The sequence below is a fragment of the Hibiscus syriacus genome, unplaced genomic scaffold (assembly GCF_006381635.1).
Source record: "Hibiscus syriacus cultivar Baekdansim isolate YM2019G1 unplaced genomic scaffold, ASM638163v2 tig00110503_pilon, whole genome shotgun sequence".
NCBI classification, from domain to species: domain Eukaryota; kingdom Viridiplantae; phylum Streptophyta; class Magnoliopsida; order Malvales; family Malvaceae; genus Hibiscus; species Hibiscus syriacus.
In genome coordinates, this window is record NW_024062764.1 from 1,073,645 (window position 1) to 1,091,971 (window position 18,327).

The 18,327-nt window shown below is 33.4% G+C and overlaps 1 pseudogene; it reads right to left on the reverse strand.

Annotated features, from left to right (window-relative positions):
• Positions 1-18,327, reverse strand: part of LOC120129675 — a 54,108-nt pseudogene that overhangs the window by 32,409 nt on the left and 3,372 nt on the right.

The following is an 18,327-nucleotide window of genomic DNA, read 5'->3' on the forward strand; positions in this document are numbered from 1 at the left end:
AAATCAAGAGAGATAAATTAAGTAAAAAAACACTTACATATGTTTCTATCGGCAATTACACAACTACAAAAATTTATAACGTATATCAAGTGCAAACTAGAAAAACTATCATAAATATAGATGCTCATTTCATGGAAGATGAAAAGTGAAACTGAAATTAGACAAAGAAAAACTATTTGGTTAAACTATATTATATATATGTCAATTTTACTTAGAAAACATTTTAAAATCATTGGTATGAACTGTTTTTGTGAACTTTTTATATATGTCAATTTTACTTAGAAAACATTTTACTTAGAAAACATTTTAAAATCATTGGTATGCTCAATCTATATTACTTTTTTTTGTTTCTTTTACCAGCGATTATTAATCGATCTGTGCTTTATAATTATGGTCATAGTGGCATAGACCATATTGGTTAGGTTGAAGAACTGTTTTTGTGAACTTTTTATATATGCAATCCTCCTTTATAGCATGCTTTGTTTTTTCAAGACTACCCTTTGATTTAGTTCAAAACCATTTCTCTGCTTCTCTTTTGGTTTAACATTTTCACCGAGGTTTTGACAAAAAAGAATTGCTTTCATATACTGATTAAACATACCTGAATGGTGAAAATTGACTTCAATTATATGCTGAAAATCTGCAGGTTCTCCTCCGAGGTCCTAAGAATGGTCGTGAGGCTGTGAAGCACTTCGGACCAGCTCCCGGTGTGCCACACGGCCACACCAAGCCCTATGTGCGGTCAAAGGGAAGGAAATTCGAGAGGGCTAGAGGAAGAAGAAACAGCAAAGGCTTCAGGGTTTGAGATTCCAAATGCCCTGAATAGGACTTTTCAACCTATCATCATGAAAATGAGAAATTTTCCCTCACTTTTCTCATCCATGGTTGTAGTTGGGATTCTTTTGTAAATTTTTATGGATATTTTAGAGTGATTGAACGTCGGTTTTTGTGGTTGGATATGTATGAAGATTAAATATCAAAGAGATGCATTGCCTCATTACTGCAATGAATCATGTAATGATGAGTTGATATTTCTATGACGTGGTTGGTCACGACTACACTTCCAATCTAGGAACGCTTGTGGAAAGTGATTATTTTTCCGAGAATTTAATTTGCGCAAGAATGAATTTCATATTTGATAATCTAAAGCGAGAACTTTTTGGGTAAACTACACCTTTAGTATCTCAAGTAACACTTTTATTTCATTTTGCTCACCTAATTATTTTTTTAAATTATACGTAACTTTATGTTTTCATTTCATTTTGAAATTGGTATAATTGTTGGTGTGTCAATTTTTTTTTAAAGTAGTAAAATTGCTGGTGTGTCAACTTTTTTAATTTTTTTTATTGATGATATGGTATTACTTTATGGTTACATGTTAGAATCGTTGTTAATTTTTTAACATAGATGACCAAAATGAAGCCGTAACATAACATTGGTATGATTTTAAAGAAAAAGAAACAGTTAGGTGACCAAAACAGAAATAAAGTGATAGTTAAAGTATTAAATATTTTACATTTTTTAATAGGGGACATGAATTACAAATTAATCACTAGAGTTTTTCCCTTTAAGAACCATAGCTGTAACTTCTGACGGGATGACAATAATCAATCTTCACCAATAGGTTCACCATAACTCATTTTGGCCAAAATGTCCGCAACGACATTTTGATCTCTTTTAAACTAAATAGAGATCAATAAACTGTTTCATTTATTTCGTTATTAGCTGAACCTAAACCATGCTTATATTTAATCAAAACCAACATCGAGTTCCATAAGCATATAAGCATAAACAAAGCATTGCAGAAATGGTAATTCAAGGAAAGCATGGAAAGCATCAAATGTAGCAAAAGTAGGTTCCTCGCAATGAAAAAATTATTATATGAACCATTCTCATCACGCCATTCACGATCCCACCCACTAAAAACCACTCATTTAAATTAATGACATGAAAAAAAGGGTGAGGTGAGTGATTTTTACTGGATGAGATTATAGATATAACGAGGGTTCATGAAATAATTTCTCCGTGTAATTGCTTTACACCCTACCTTATAATAGTCAGAACTTCTAATGAAGTCATAAATGTGCATGCTAATCTCCTCAGGTTTCTCTTGGTTCATAAAATGGGCTACTACTTCCATCACAACTAATTCCTCCAAGAAAGGCACATCTTGCTTGAACCCACCGTTCTGTAGGTAGTCCTTCATGCGGGGAGGTTGTAGGTAATGTCCAGGTGGCTGACGATGAATTTAACTGCTACTCGGATTTGTACTCCACTCCATGGTGCCATCAATTCCCAGTTTCTGCAACAAGAAAATATCGGAGTATCGTCACTACCTTCAACTACAGATTCGAAGGAAAGGAAAAAGAAGTAAAAGAGTTCAACAATCAAAGGCTGCACAATGTACACGTACAGATTCAAAGCTCGATAGTAGTTGAGTGGTCCAGTAAATCCCTTGTGATTGAATTTGGAGGCAAAGTAATTGATGTCATCTTGTAAAAGACAAGAGGGCAATGGAGAAACAGGCATCCATATAAACCCTATTTCTTTTGGTATACAAGGTGGTCGTGGATCGCGAGATCCGAGAGTTATCTGGAACAGTTTTGCAGTATCCATCTGCGCAAAATCCTCTTCCATCTCACCGGGTTCCTACAGCAAAAAAGAAAGAAAAGATGAAAATCAAATTGAACAGATATATAACATATAAGAGTTCCTTTATTAAATGAAAATACGAAAAGAGAGCATTTGATTTTCATTTAAGTTTGTAGGGAAACAAGATGTGTTATGAAGATACTAATTTTTTTTATCCATTTGTTTTTTTATTACATTATTATTAATATTATTTTAATTATACTGTTATTTTTATTTTTATATTATTAATATTATTTTAATTATACTGTTATTTTTATTTTTATATTATTAATATTATTATTAATATTATTAATACTATTACAAGCCCAGACCCAATTACAACCTGGTCCAGACACTTGACCCGGTCTAGAACACCCTCCTAGGGTTACAACACCTTCTCCAGCCGTCGTCAATTAACAGCCGTTGGATCTACCCTGATCCAACGATCTTGATGCTTCCAGATGCAAACCCTAGGGTATGATACCCTAGGGCCAAGTCCCAGCCGCCGCTTCTGTTGTCTCCACGCCGACGTTCCAGCTGTTGCCGCCCAACCAAAGTCTCCAGAAGCTCTATGTCGGTCGTCCACGTCTCTTCTATATGGTGAGTCACCACCATAGTTTGGTGACTCACCAAAGCTTCCTCTATTGACCGGTCCGACGAGAGCCTCATCGAGGCTATATGACCACACCTGCAAAGAGGAGGAGAAAAAGAACAGAGAAGGCAAGAACGGAGAACCAAAAATAAACAGCAACATCGACAGCCACCAAAACCACACATCAGCAAGCACAACCACAGCAATATCAACGAAAGAAAACAACGAAAAACAATCGAGAGAAGAGGGAAGTGACTTACTAAGCTTCGTTGGAAGCCAAATCAATGTCAAACCACCGTTGGTTCGAAGGTAAAAATTGTAGATCTAGCGATTTTGGTGAGTTTTTAGAAGAAAATAAGTTTGGATTTGTGTTTAGGGTGGAATAGACTTTAATTTGGGGAAGTTTTGTAATTTTCGGCCACCATACCTGGTGGTCGGCGACGGCGGAAGACTTCGACGGCGGTGGTAGGTCGGTCGCCGGCATCTCTCCGGCGAGCGAAGTAAGAGAGAAGCGAGAGAGATTTATATCTCTCTCGTCTAGAGAGAGAAGAAAAAAAGAAACAAATGAGAAAATGGCCATGAGGGCCGGCCATTTGGGGTTTAAATACCCATTCCCAAACGATGTCGTTTTGGGGAGGGGTATGTGTGTAATTTCACCAATGGTCAAATCCTGTCCGCGGTCTTTCAGATTTTATAAACTTCCATTTTAGTCACTGGAATTACATTTCTGCATATTTAATTTAGTCTTCTAATTTTATTTATTTATAATTTAGTCCTTGACCTAATTATATACATTTTAGGTTAAATACCATATTTAGTCCCTCATAATTTTATTTATTTTTATTTTAATCACCTATTAATAATTAAGGTCAATTACACTATTAGTAATTATATTTTATAATAATTTGAATTATGTCCTTTAATTTTTGATATTTTACTTTTTATTCACCAATATTTTGTTATTACTTTTATATTTTAATTATTATTTTAATTATTATTTATTTACAATATTATTTTATTATTACTTTTATATTTTAATTATTTCTTTAATTATTATTTTATTATTATTATCTTAGTCATATATATATATATATATATTTGTTTAAATAATAATATTTTTTTTATTTTTAATATCAAAGAAAATGGCAGTCTTAAAGCAACTAGATGTTCTATTCTGGTATTTTAAATAAATAATTATCTTACTTATAAAAAGCAGAAAATACATATTGTTTTATTTAAATTATTTTCTTAGAAAAATAATCATATTTTAATATTTATATATTTTTTAATATTAAGAAATGAGCTCTCTTAAAGAACCTAGAAGTCATTTTCTGATAAATAAATATCCTATTTTTATAAATTATATATACTAATTTATTTTAATTTTTTATTAATATTTATTTATTTTTTAATATTAAGAAATAGACTGTCTTAAAGCACCTAGAAGTCATTTTTTGATATTTCTAAGTAAATAAATATCTTATTTATAAAAATAAAGATATATATATATATATATATATATATATATATATATATATATATATATATATATATATTAATATATTTTTTATTATTAACAAATTTGAAATAACAATATTATAAATTAAATATATTTTCAAATTTTTAAATTTCCAATAATAGAGACAAGTTATAATTAATAAGTACCAATTTTGGGCGTTATAGTGGTGCTAATCATTCCCTAAACGTAATCGACCACAAATCCTTTTTTATTTCTAAAAAGAATGAATTTTTGGTTAAACGCATATCGGTTTATCTTTTAATTTATGTTTTCTTAAAAACTCTTTTAAAATATAATTTTTAGGTATTCGACCTACCTAAACAAAAAAGGTCGATCGCGACTCCCAAAATATTTTTTAAATCAAAATCATTTATTTATTCATTTTAGTTTTTCCGCCAAGTAAAAAAATTTCGTGCCCGGGCGAAAACCGGTTACGACAGCTTGGCGACTCCGCTGGGGACCTAGTCAAGCTTTAAAATCAATTATAAATTGTCTCTATTAATTAGAAATTTAAAATTCATATATTTAATTTATAATTCTTTTCTTTCAAAATTTTTATATATACTTATTATTTTTATAATATTTATATATGTATTATTTTATATTTTATTAATGTTTTTATTTTATTTTCAAGTATTTAAATTTCATTATTTATTTGTTTGTCAGAGGTTTGAACATTTCTCCTTACACACAACACTTGCATTTGCATAACATAAGCTTTATAATCAAGCTTGTCCTTGTTAAGTGGGAGTGAAAGCGACGTCTTCGTGAGAATTTATTCTCCGTGTTAGACCTAGCAAGTAACTTTCGGGGTTTATATTCTCTATGTCTTCATGAGAATTTATTCTCCGTGTCAGGCATAGAGAAATGTGTCCCCTCGAATTGAACTCAATCCGCTTAAGTCTGTGGTGGACTAAGATTGAGGGTTTGGCAACCCAAGGGGGCACCAACAAGGATAGTTCGAGTACCTTGACTTCTAGAACTGAAATCCTACATATAATAAACCAAAGCAATTCACCCGATCTAAGACAACACTGAACCTCTATAGGTGTACACAAAGGAGAAATAAGTTCTAACTTTTTGTCTTTTTAATTTATTTGATTTTCCCCTTTTCCTGAATAAATGCATGCGAACTAGAAATCATGCAGTTAGGTTAATTTTTCCAAACAAATCATGGAACTAGAAAGCATGAGGTTAAGATATATTATATACCATGATAGATAGAACCTTTTCTTGGTACCAACCAATTTAGTTTTTCCTTTCTCATTTTCATTTTTCATACATTTTGCTCTAATTCGTTTATATTGATTTCTTTTGTTTGCATTGCATGATCATAGCATAATCTAAAAGGTGTTGACTTGAAAGATTGTTCATCAAATTGGAAAGAAATCATAAATGGACAAAAAGTTTTAGGATCGAACAAAACATGACGCAATCATGGAATGGCATCCTGAGGGAACTCTAAGGATAGAGGGGAGCTATGCACCCAAAGATCATATGCAAATTAAAGAGTAAAAAGAGATACTAGAAATAAGAGGGCATATGTCCAAGATGATGGTTAGAATATCTGTTTTAGCCAAAGGAAAAGAGATTCATGCACAGAAAGAGAGAGAGCTCAATGAAGATAAATCTGTAATCTCATATATTCAAGAGACTTCTGATCCTAACTAATTTGAGAAATTACAGACAGTCATCATTCGTATTCACAAATTGTCTGGAGATACTAAAGAAATAATGACAACTGTAAAAGCTCCCAGAGATGAGACGAAATCATGTAATCAGAAATCGTCGAAGTTTAGTCTGCTCCCGACGTCTAAAACTTAGTTTCAATCCAAGACAAAAGGCAGTTCTCATTTTAATGCTATCCCTAAATCATATAAAGAGTTGTATGAAAAGCTACTAGAAGCGCGAGAAATGGTTCTGTACTACATAAAACCGTTCCAACCCCCGTATCTGATTTGGTATTACATCAACGCTTATTGTGAATATCATGTCGGAGCTCAAGGACATACCATTGAGAATTGTCTTGCCTTCAAACGTTGAGTCCAAAGTATTTTGGATCATGGAACCTTACAATTTATGATAAATGGTCAATCTAGTTTGGTAACTGAAGATCCTGCTAGATTAATACCAAAAGTGGTCAAAGGTAAGAACATTAGTAGGGGCGTCCAGAAGGAAGACGATTTGCTGAGGTCTGAGGCTCAAATATGTCATTTAAAGATTGAAAACAATAAATTAAGCACCAAAATGGAAACCGTGAATGAAGATTTCCAGAAGGTCAGTCAAGTCTTTCAAAATACTAGCATAGGAAACACCCCAGAAGAGTGGATAGCAGGGGTCACCAAACTGAAAAAGAACTGTAACATATATGAAGGTCGAGCCAAAAAGTTTTATCATGATTCACGAGTTGCAAAAGAAAGATACAATACATCTGTCTTTGAATCGAGAAAATATCAAGCTGAAAATCAAATGTTAAGAAGGGTCATAGCCAACAAGGAAACATCATATCAGATTCATCAATGTTAGATAGATGTCACTAAGACCAGAAACAAGACATTGATGAAATGTTCAGATGATTATGGAGATCTTGTACGAGAACTTCTTGAACATAAAGATTCTTTCACAAGAAAAAATGAACAACATTGTCTATAATTTCGAGAATTGACACAGAAGATGAAGGAAGAAGACAATGTCATAAAGAAAGTTGCTGCTCAAGCAAGGAATGTGTCTCATAAGCTGGTAGATTTAGCTGGCTTCACGAGAGAATTAAAGGAGATTGATAACTCCACACCTGAGCGTGAGTGGAAGTTAATTTGGCTTTTAAGGGAAATAGAGAAATTAGGAGTAAAAGCTATCCCCTACATGTAAAAGTTTTGTTTGATGCACTGAAACTTTTGTGTTTAATGAAATCTGTTCTAAGATGATCACTCTTGAGTAACACCTTTTCATACATGCATTTTCATTTTGCATCTTTGCATTTTTAACTTCATTTTGTATTCATACTTTTATGTTTACTTTTGTATTGCACAGTTTGCATTCTTATTTTTGCATTTATGCATTTTCACATTTACATTACAGTTTTATTTAAGTATTGTTATATACATTAATTATAAAAACATGGAAATAATTCATGAAAGGTTTCTGTAACAGTAAAATGAGATCATTTATTTATATTATTATATCATCATCATGAAAACAATGGAGCAATCTTTTGAGGGACTACAAGATCAGTGGTTAGAACAATTGACATGGTTACCTCAGTATACAAGGAAAGAAGTACCAGATGGATCAAATCAAATTAGTTAGATGATGGCATCTGATAAAGAAGAGATAACTAATAAAGAGCAACCATGCTGTCAGATTGAAGAGTCGAGAATGATAACATACCCTGTGGCATCCTACTCGAACTCAAAGAATAACATTTATAATTATTCACAATATGAGGAGAGATTCAAGAGGATGGATGCAGCAATCAGAAATATGAAAGGTGTTAATACCTACCACAAAGAATTAGAAGCAAGAGATCTCAGCTTGGTTCCAGACTTGGTTATTCCCTATGAATTCAAAATGCCTGATTTTGAGAAATATGATGGCACCAGTTGTCCCCTCATCTACCTGAGAATGTTTTGCAGAAAAATGGAAGGATATTTAAGTTTTGATGATTTTTTAATTTACTCTTTCCATGATTGCCTCATTGGCCCAACAGTAGTCTGGTACAATCAGTTAACCCAAGAATAGATCAAGAGATGGGCTGATCTAGTTGATATATTTTTAGGACAATATCGGTATGTTAAAGGCTTAGCTCCAACATGTATGGATCTTCATGGAGTAAAAATGAAAGCCAATGAAGGGTTTAAGAAGTATGCTTTAAGATGGAGAAGAGTGGTAGCACAAGTTCAACCTCCCATGTTAGAAAAAGAGATATCACGTATGTTTTGGGATTCCCTACCCGCTCATTTCTTCGAGTTAATGCTGGAAAATCCGACGAAAGAATTTGAGAATCTTGTGACAAATGGAGAATTAATTGAAAATGTAATCAACAAAGGAAACTCCAAAGTCACATTTAAAAGCCCAACGGATCAAAAAGCGAAAGTAGATGATGTGAATGAACGTCGTATCCAAAATCCCCACCATTGCAAAAGAAAAAGAGCAAGTAGTTGTTCGGATCGATCAAAGAAAGTCATACGATCAAGAAAAACTTTGGAAGTGTTCCAAACTTCCATTTCAGACTTGTACCGTCATTTTGTTAAAGGTCGATACATCACGCCAAGACCAACAAAAGTACCACCAAACCCTTCTGCCCATTGCTATGATCAAAATAGCTTATGTAATTTTCACTTGGGGGTGATGGGGCATTCAATAGGGAGTTATTGGCCTCTGTTAAAAGAAATAGAGTCGCTTGTTGACAAGGGAGTCTTGACACAATAAATGATCAAGAAATGGGGGGCAAATAAAAGATGAAAATCCTAGGTCAAGTACACACCCAACATTACTGGAATGATGGGGTAGACTAAACAAAACAAGTGGAAGTTATTATCTACCAATGTAGTACCTTTCTTTTTCAGCATCTTGATTGCACATGTTTTTTGTTCATTTCTCCGCCTTTTGTGCAATAAATATATTTGTGTTGCTTTTAATGTTATGAGCATTGAATCAATTTTGCAATCTTGTAGTTCTTTGTATATCAACTAGATTAAAAAGCTCTTCATGATTAGAGTTATAATCTTTGACAGAATATCAAGATTGAAAACCAGAAAAACATGGACCCTTGACCTTACCTCAGAAGAAATAAACCCAAACATTACCCTTTCCACAAATATGAGATAGCCTTCTCCTATTGAAAGAAATTACAAAAAGACTTACGTGGGGCATCGTTGGTGTAACATTGCAAAACTGACTAGATTACTTTTCTATTAATGAAGTTCGACGATGAAACTTTGACAAATCTAGTCTAAAGTCATTTGATAATGAGATTTTCTGAATTCCACCAAAACACCTAGATTATAACAGGTTCTTCTTAACAAGCTTAAGAAATTGGATTTGGATACCCGTGTTTATATTATTATATATACAATAAAGCTTGAATTATCCCCCTAAAGCAATTGGTTAATAGCCCCAACTTTATGGATAATATTCAGCTAGTTTGTTATGCTTGAGTTGTCCCCCTAAAGCAATTGGTTAATCGCCCCGACTTTATGGATAATATTCAGCTAACCTATTATATTATATGCAATAAAACTGTCCCTCTAGAGCAATTGGTTAATCGCCCCGGCTTTATAGATAAGTTTCAATTAACCTGATAAAGGTGATTATATTATTATATACAATAAAGTTGAATTCAGCTAGCCAAATTGACAAAAAAGTCACTAAATAAAAAATGGACTAAGGGAGTTGCGAAACACCTGTTATAGTCACCTTCACACAAGCACTCAGAAATTTCATTTTTAGATCGGTGTTTTCACATTGCTTTATCAGGGATTTCAGAGAATTGAAATTGAAGTATTCTAGAAGGTCTAGTAATCGTTATGCTAGATTGTGTCATTTTGTACGCATCCAGTTAAATTACCAAGTCTTTAAAGTGAGGCATGTGACAAAGTTCACAAAGAGCGAGAGAGGAGTGACATTTTAAATAGATGTAACCATAGAAAATAGGAAAGTCATCCTGAAACTAAACCAAATTTTGATACTTATCAAAGAGCTATACTTCTCAAACATTTCTGAGTTGTTGATTCTTTTGATATTCTTTAAATTCATGCTTATGATTTGATTTTATTGTTAACCTGTGATAAGCAACATTTTACAAAATTCTTTCATTCTTCGATAAAGAAAGGAAGAAAAACATTTTCAAACAGGACAGTCTCAAATGAGGAAAGTACTTGAAGCAAGTTGTTTATTCTACCTCTATTATAGAAAAAGAATAAACGAGACCAGAATGATGAAGCATTTCACAAAAGCAAGTGGTCCAAGAAATCAGAAAGTTTGGAGAATTGAACTTGTGACACTCCTCTGTGACATTATTGGTAATTTATCAAGAAAGATTATCACTTATCTCATGTTGAGGGCAGTAAGAATCACCAAACAAATTATTTTCCCCAACCATCAATCCATGTTCTCTAGAAGATTACATCACATAGCTATAAGTCCCATTAAGTGTATTATGGGAATGAACAAGTCCCCCATCTGAACTCTGGTTATACCGTGATACTGGCTCAAGTTTTAATACATCATTGTTGCTTCTTCCACGTCAATCATTTTCCTTGTCAGGATTATATCCATTATGTCTTTCAGAAGACTGCGGAACTTGAATTTGAGAACTTATGGCACAGAATAAGATATTGGAACAGATTATACATTTGTAGGCCTTTCATATGGGGTAACATTGGTTACAAGATTCCAAAAGTAAAGATAATCAGTTTTACCATCAATTAAACCTTTCCATGGTTCGGTAAGAGAGTGATATATCTTGGAGCAGCAGAAGAGACAGTCGTTGTAGCAGTCATTCCAAGTAAATGCACCAACAAATATCTTCAAGTCCATCCCAGTGATGTTTATTTCTTCCGATAAGGTTGTTACACTGGATGCCACTGAAAACAGGGTTGAATTCGCCAAATCTACTCATTAATTACTCTAACCAATCGCCATTCAGTTCTTGCGCATCTATCTCCAAAGGTATGCCAAGACAGTAGAAGGCGACCTCTGCATTACTGATCTCAAAGAAAAGAGACATGACATTGATACCACCGGGGAACATGTCTCTAGTAGATCCTCCTCCTCATGTATGGTTTTTAGGGAAACCTATAAGCATTTCCACCTCATCAGGTTCAAGTGGAACAACTTTATTCCTTCCAACCCATACCAGATTCTAATTCGGTACTCATCACAAACATACTTCTGGACACTCAAAGGTGGCTCATCGTCATAAGCTTCAAGAGCCTTATGAATCCTTTCTGTCAATTTGGCACTTCCTGTACATAAATAGTTCAACTTTGTTATTGGATCCCAGGAAGGCCACCATTTTGTTGTCAATGGAAAAGCATCATGTATGGTGCGTGGAGGAAGCGGAATAAGAGGAAATATGTTCTCAATAGGTAGATTATGAATATAGTCCTTTTTCCATGCAACAGCACAAAAATACTTCGAATATACAAATTATGGCTCTACATGGTATAAGTACCGTGACATTTCAGTCCAAATACCAACTAGAGCAAGTTCCATGTTCTCGTAGTAGAAATAAGGAGGCCCAATAGCATCTTCTGGAAGTGTTCTTTGAGTTATCTGATCTGGTTCGGTAAGAACCCCAAAACCAATCATTGGATTTGGAAGATGAATTGCATGATCGTCTTCATTAAGAAGCTTGTTTTCAAGCTTCCTCTACTTCTTCCTTTTTCCAAAAATCATAGCCCGAGTTTCTCATTTTCTTGTAATTTGGGTCATTACATAATGACTTCCTATCTTCTACCGGAAGAAGTACATCAGCAACCTTAGCCATTTGAGCAGCATATATAAAATCTTTCAACTCTGCAATTGATGAATCCGGACCACATCTCTCCATGGCTATTGAAGCCTCGCCTCTAAGTACCCCATGTTTGTCAAGTATAACAGTTTATTCTCCTCATCAGAATCAGAATTCAGGATTTCCTCTGTATCAGAAGAACTATTAATATATGTGAAATCATCCTGAAAGATTGCTTCATAATCAGAGAAAAGTATATTCTAGAAATAGCGTTCACTGAAAACAAGGTTCACTGTGTCAGCCTGGAATGAATTACCAAGTGATTTATACCACTCTGTCCGACTAGATCCCTCCAGATCCAATAAAATGGGCACCTCATTCAGAAGAGGCACATATCTCAGACGTTTCTGTCAGAATGATTGATTACTCCTTAAGTATGTGACAACATTAAGAGAATTTCTCAAATTACTTGACAACATTGTTGTTTTGTAACACCAGAATAAGAGTATTCAAGATAAACAGATTTGGGGCACGAATAAAGCCACAAGTACCCACAATAGTGCATTATCAAAATTGGACCTCGTGGGGATCATGATATTCAAGTCAAGCAGACATTGAGAGTGAACCAGAAATAGAATATCAGGGCATCTCGAAAGCCCATTTCAGACAAAAATGATCCATGTGGGGCATTTTGAAGGCCCGAGTCAAAATGAATATTTGGGCATTTTGAAAGCTCACATCAACAAGAAGCAAATGATGGGGCATGCTGAAAGCTCATTTCAATCAGAAATTGGAATATTAATGCATTTTGAACATTTGTATCAGCAAATGCTGGGGCACACTGAAAGCCCATTTCAATCAGAATCAGGAATGTTAACGCATTTGAATGCTGGGGCATGCTGAAACCCATTTCAATAAGAATCAACAATTTTGAATGTATTCTGAATGCTTGTATCAACAAACGCTGGGGCATGCTGAAGGCCCATATTATATGAAAAGATCATTGACTTGAGCAAATATTTCCAATAAGACAGAAAGATATGAAGAATGAAAATGGTGAAACAGTGACAGTCGAGCTGACTATACATAATTGCTTCGTTCATCAGGCAGTTACATTATGATCATATTGTTGAACAAATGCCTACTCAGCAAGTATGGTTTCAAAAACCCAATCTTCTTAACCATGTGCCATATGACAGCGTGTTCTTTGTTAAGATACATCATGGTTGCATGGATAAAGATGGTCCTCAGGCAGACTACTCGATCCAGAGTTCAGTTCCTCAAAATCTCGGCTTTGAATTTTGTATTATGTGTGTCGGTGATGATTGGAAATATTTCTTTAAGATTCATGGCAATTAGTTTCAAGGTCATGCTGTTGAGGCTACAAAATCGTTTTTCACATCAGTTTTTACTTACTTGATGACATTGAAGAGGGAGGCTTGACTTATGTATATTACCCTTATTCCCGTTGTTACTGGGGTTATCATTGCTAGTCAGGGTGAACTGAGTTTTCATCTATTTGGTTTATCAGCAAGAATTCCATGAACTCCCTTATGTACATGGCTCCTATAGCTGATGTGTTTCTACTTCCTACAACACTCATTATGGAAGAAAATGTGATCCATATCACACTTGACCTTGGCAGAGATGATATCAAAAGCAGTTGGTATCTCTTATTCAATTCGACACTAGCATATCTCGTGAATTTGACCAACTTTTTGGTCATATCGACATATCACTTGTAATCCCATTAAGTTTTGTTCTCAAGTGGTCTTATGACATCATACAAAAGTTCTGAACACTATGAAAAGAGCTTCATTAACTAGAAATCTGTGCAGAATTCACAGGAAAGGATGAATGTTTGTCAAATGCTTTACGAACATCTGGGCAGAAGCCATAGGAAAAGATGATAGTGTTGTCAAATGTTTTACGAACCAGTTATTCTAGTACTGAACCAATATTGCAATCATATGGTATTTCTATTTATCAATCCAAGATGAAGTCTGTCTTCTTCAACCTCAAGGTTAGAAATGAGATATGATGAAGATTTATTTTCACAGAAGGGAAGCAGAAATTTTAAGAACAAGAAACTAGTGGATCCAACTAAGGTTGAACGACAGGTTGTTGTTAAGCATCTCGACATGATATAGTCTGAGTTGCTTTGTTCGAGATCCAATTATATATGGAGACATGAAAATAATCAGGATAAATCCTCCTTGTGATGTGTTTCAAGAGTAAAATCAAAACAAACTTTACTCTCCTAATTAATTACTGCTGAATTAGGCACATCTACATCTACATTCTTCCAAAGATGATAGATTCTCTCTTCAAAGATGATAGATTCTCTTTTCAAAGATGAAAGCTTTATTGGATTTCTACACAAGTCCAGACGAAGAAAGTTGATGTTATCAAAGATAAAAATGGGGCATCAAGGTCATAATTATGATTACTGCAAGAGTTCTATAAATGAAACATTTATTCTGAGACTTTCATGCAAGCAAAGAAGATACAAAGATACAAGTTGATCAGATGGTTCTTCAGAAATGCAAGCTTTATAGAATAAGTTGTTATCCGAAGGTAACCCTGGAAATAAATAATGAAGTGAAGGAAGACCAAGTTCACTACTTTGAAGTCAAATGAAGATTGCATCAACATTCATGCATTCATAAGAACATCATTTGCATAATAGAAAATGCATTACATTGCTACATTTAATTGCATTCAAACATAAGGTTTTGCAGATTTTCATATGAAAAAAGAAGATTCATGATGAACAATACCTTACAAGAAGAAGGTAGAATTTAAAACCTCAAATACATGAATCACACAAACATCTGAAGAAGAGATGGACGCAATCCACAAGAATGAGCATTATCTTGAGATTGGGGCATGTTACCCAATCAACATGTTCTTTGGAAAAATAATGAGAAAACAATTTTTAAAGTTTCTCATTTAATCTTTTCTAAAAATGAAATTGTTGAATAGTAAGAAAATAATTTCCATAGTTTCTTACTTAGTAAACTATTCCCCACATCTGTAAGACCTGCAGTGTAGGATGTTTTCAAAAAACCTCCGGGAGCTTTTTGATGTTTTTAAAGTCTCTGGGTCATCTGTAAGACCTACAGTGCATGATGTTTTCAAAAATCCTTCGGGAACTTTTTGATATCTAAAGCCCCAGGGTCATCTGTAAGACTTACAGTGAAAAATGATAAGACCTCAAGGCCATTCATAAGACCTTTGGGCAGAATGTTTTCAACATTTCCAGAAGAGTTCATAATGAGAAGAACTTATATGAAGAGGAAGAAGAAGTTCATAATGAGAAAAACTTGTTCAACCTTTTGCATGACTCTATCACAGAAGGGGATAGATCAACATCAACATTTCCAGAAGTGTTCATAATGAGAAAAACTCATCTGAAGAAGGAGAAGAAGTTCATAATGAGAAGAACTTGTTCAACCTTGCCTTAATTCATCACATATGAAGCCAAATTAACAACCCCTCTTTTGAAGATCGATATTTACAGAAGAAGTTCATAATGAGAAGAACTCATCTGAAAAAGAAGAAGAAGTTCCTAATGAGAAGAATTTGTTCAACTTTTTGCTAGATTACATCACAGAATGAGATAAATTGTCATCCCCAGTGGAAAAGTTCATAATGAGAAGAACTAATCCCAAAGAAGAATTTTTTCAACATTGCCATCATAATCAAGTGAAGTCAAATGGATAAAAAAAATTATTATCTTTTCGTCTTTGCCCTATTCTTGTTAACACAAGAATGAGAAAAGAGGGGCAACTGAAGATACTAATTTTTTTATCCATTTGTTTTTTTATTATTATATTATTATTAATATTATTTTAATTATACTGTTATTTTTATTTTTATATTATTAATATTATTAATACTATTACAAGCCCAGACCCAATTACAACTCGGTCCAGACACTTGACCCGATCTAGAACACCCTCCTAAGGTTACAACATCTTCTCCAACCGTCATCAATTAACAACCATTGGATCTACCCTGATCCAACGATCTTGATGCTTCCAAATGCAAACCCTAGGGTATGATACCCTAGAGCCACGTCCCAGCCGCTGCTTCTGTTGTCTCCACGCCGACGTTCCAGCTGTTGCCGCCCAACCGAAGTCTCCAGAAGCTCTACGTCGGTCGTCCACGTCTCTGCTATATGGTGAGTCACCACCATAGTTTGGTGACTCACCAAAGCCTCCTCTATTGACCGGTCTGACGAGAGCCTCATCGAGGCTATATGACCACACCTGCAAAGAGGAGGAGAAAAAGAACAGAGAAGGCAAGAACGGAGAACCAAAAATAAACAGCAACATCGACAACCACCAAAACCACACAGCAACAAGCACAACCACAGCAACACCAACGACAGAAAATAACGAAAAACAACCGAGAGAAGAGGGAAGTGACTTACTAAGCTTCGTTGGAAGCTAAACTGATGACGAACCACCGTTGGTTCAAAGGTAAAAATTGTAGATCTAGCGATTTCGGTGAGTTTTTAGAAGAAAATAAGTTTGGATTTGTGTTTAGGGTGGAATAGGCTTTAATTTGGGGAAGTTTTGTAATTTTCGGCCTCTATACCTGGTGGCCGACGACGGCGGAAGACTTCGACGGTGGTGGTAGGTCGTTCGCTGGCATATCTCCGACGAGCGAATCAAGAGAGAAGCGAGAGAGATTTATATCTCTCTCGTCTAGAGAGAGAAGAAGAAAAGAAACAAATGAGAAAATGGCCATGAGGGCTGGCCATTTGGGGTTTAAATACCCCTTCCCAAATGACATCGTTTTGGGGAGAGGTATGTGTGTAATTTCACCAATGGTCAAATCCTATCCGCGGTCCTTCAGATTTTATAAACTTCCATTTTAGTCACTGGAATTACATTTTTGCATATTTAATTTAGTCTTCAAATTTTATTTATTTATAATTTAGTCCTTGACCTAATTATATACATTTTAGGTTAAATACCATATTTAGTCCCTCATAATTTTATTTATTTTTATTTTAATCACCTATTAATAATTAGGGTTAATTACACTATTAGTAATTATATTTTATAATAATTTGAATTATGTCCTTTAATTTTGATATTTTACTTTTTATTCACCAATATTTTGTTTCTTTTCATTTTGACCCTGATTTTTTTTATATTTTGCAAGTTAGTATTATTTCTTTTAATTTCTTTTATTTTAATCATTATTTAATTACAATATTATTTTATTATTACTTTTATATTTTAATTATTACTTTAATTATTATTTTATTATTATTATCTTAGTCTTATAAATATATATATATGTTTAAATAATAATATTTATTTATTTTTAATATCAAAGAAAATGACAGTCTTAAAGCAAGTAGATGTCATATTCTAGTATTTTAAATAAATTAATATCTTACTTATAAAAACCAGAAAATACATATTGTTTTATTTAAATTATTTTCTTAGAAAAATAATCATATTTTAATATTTATATATTTTTTAATATTAAAAAATGGGATTTCTTAAAGCACCTAGAAGTCTTTTTCTGATAAATAAATATCATATTTTTATAAATTATATATACTAATTTATTTTAATGTTTTATTACTATTTATTTATTTTTTAATATTAAGAAATGGGCTGTCTTAAACCACCTAGAAGTCATTTTCTGATATTTTTAAGCATATAAATATATTATTTATAAAAATAAAGATATATATATATTAATATATATTTTTATTATATTAACAAATTTGAAATATCATTATTATAAATTAAATATATTTTTCAATTTTTCAATTTTCAATAATAGAGACAAGTTATAATTAATAAGTACCAATTTTGGGCATTATAAGAGTGCTAATCCTTCCCTAAACGTAATCGACCACGAATCCCTTTTTATTTCTAAAAAGAATGAATTTTTGGTTAAACGCAGATCAGTTTATCTTTTAATTGGTGTTTTCTTAAAAACTCTTTTAAAAGATAATTTTTAGGTATTCGACCTACCTAAACCAAAAAGGTCGATGGCGACTCCCAAAACATTTTTTAAATCAAAATCATTTATTCATTCATTTTAATTTTCCCGCCAAGTAAAAAAAATGCGTGCTTGAACAAAAAACCGGTTACGACA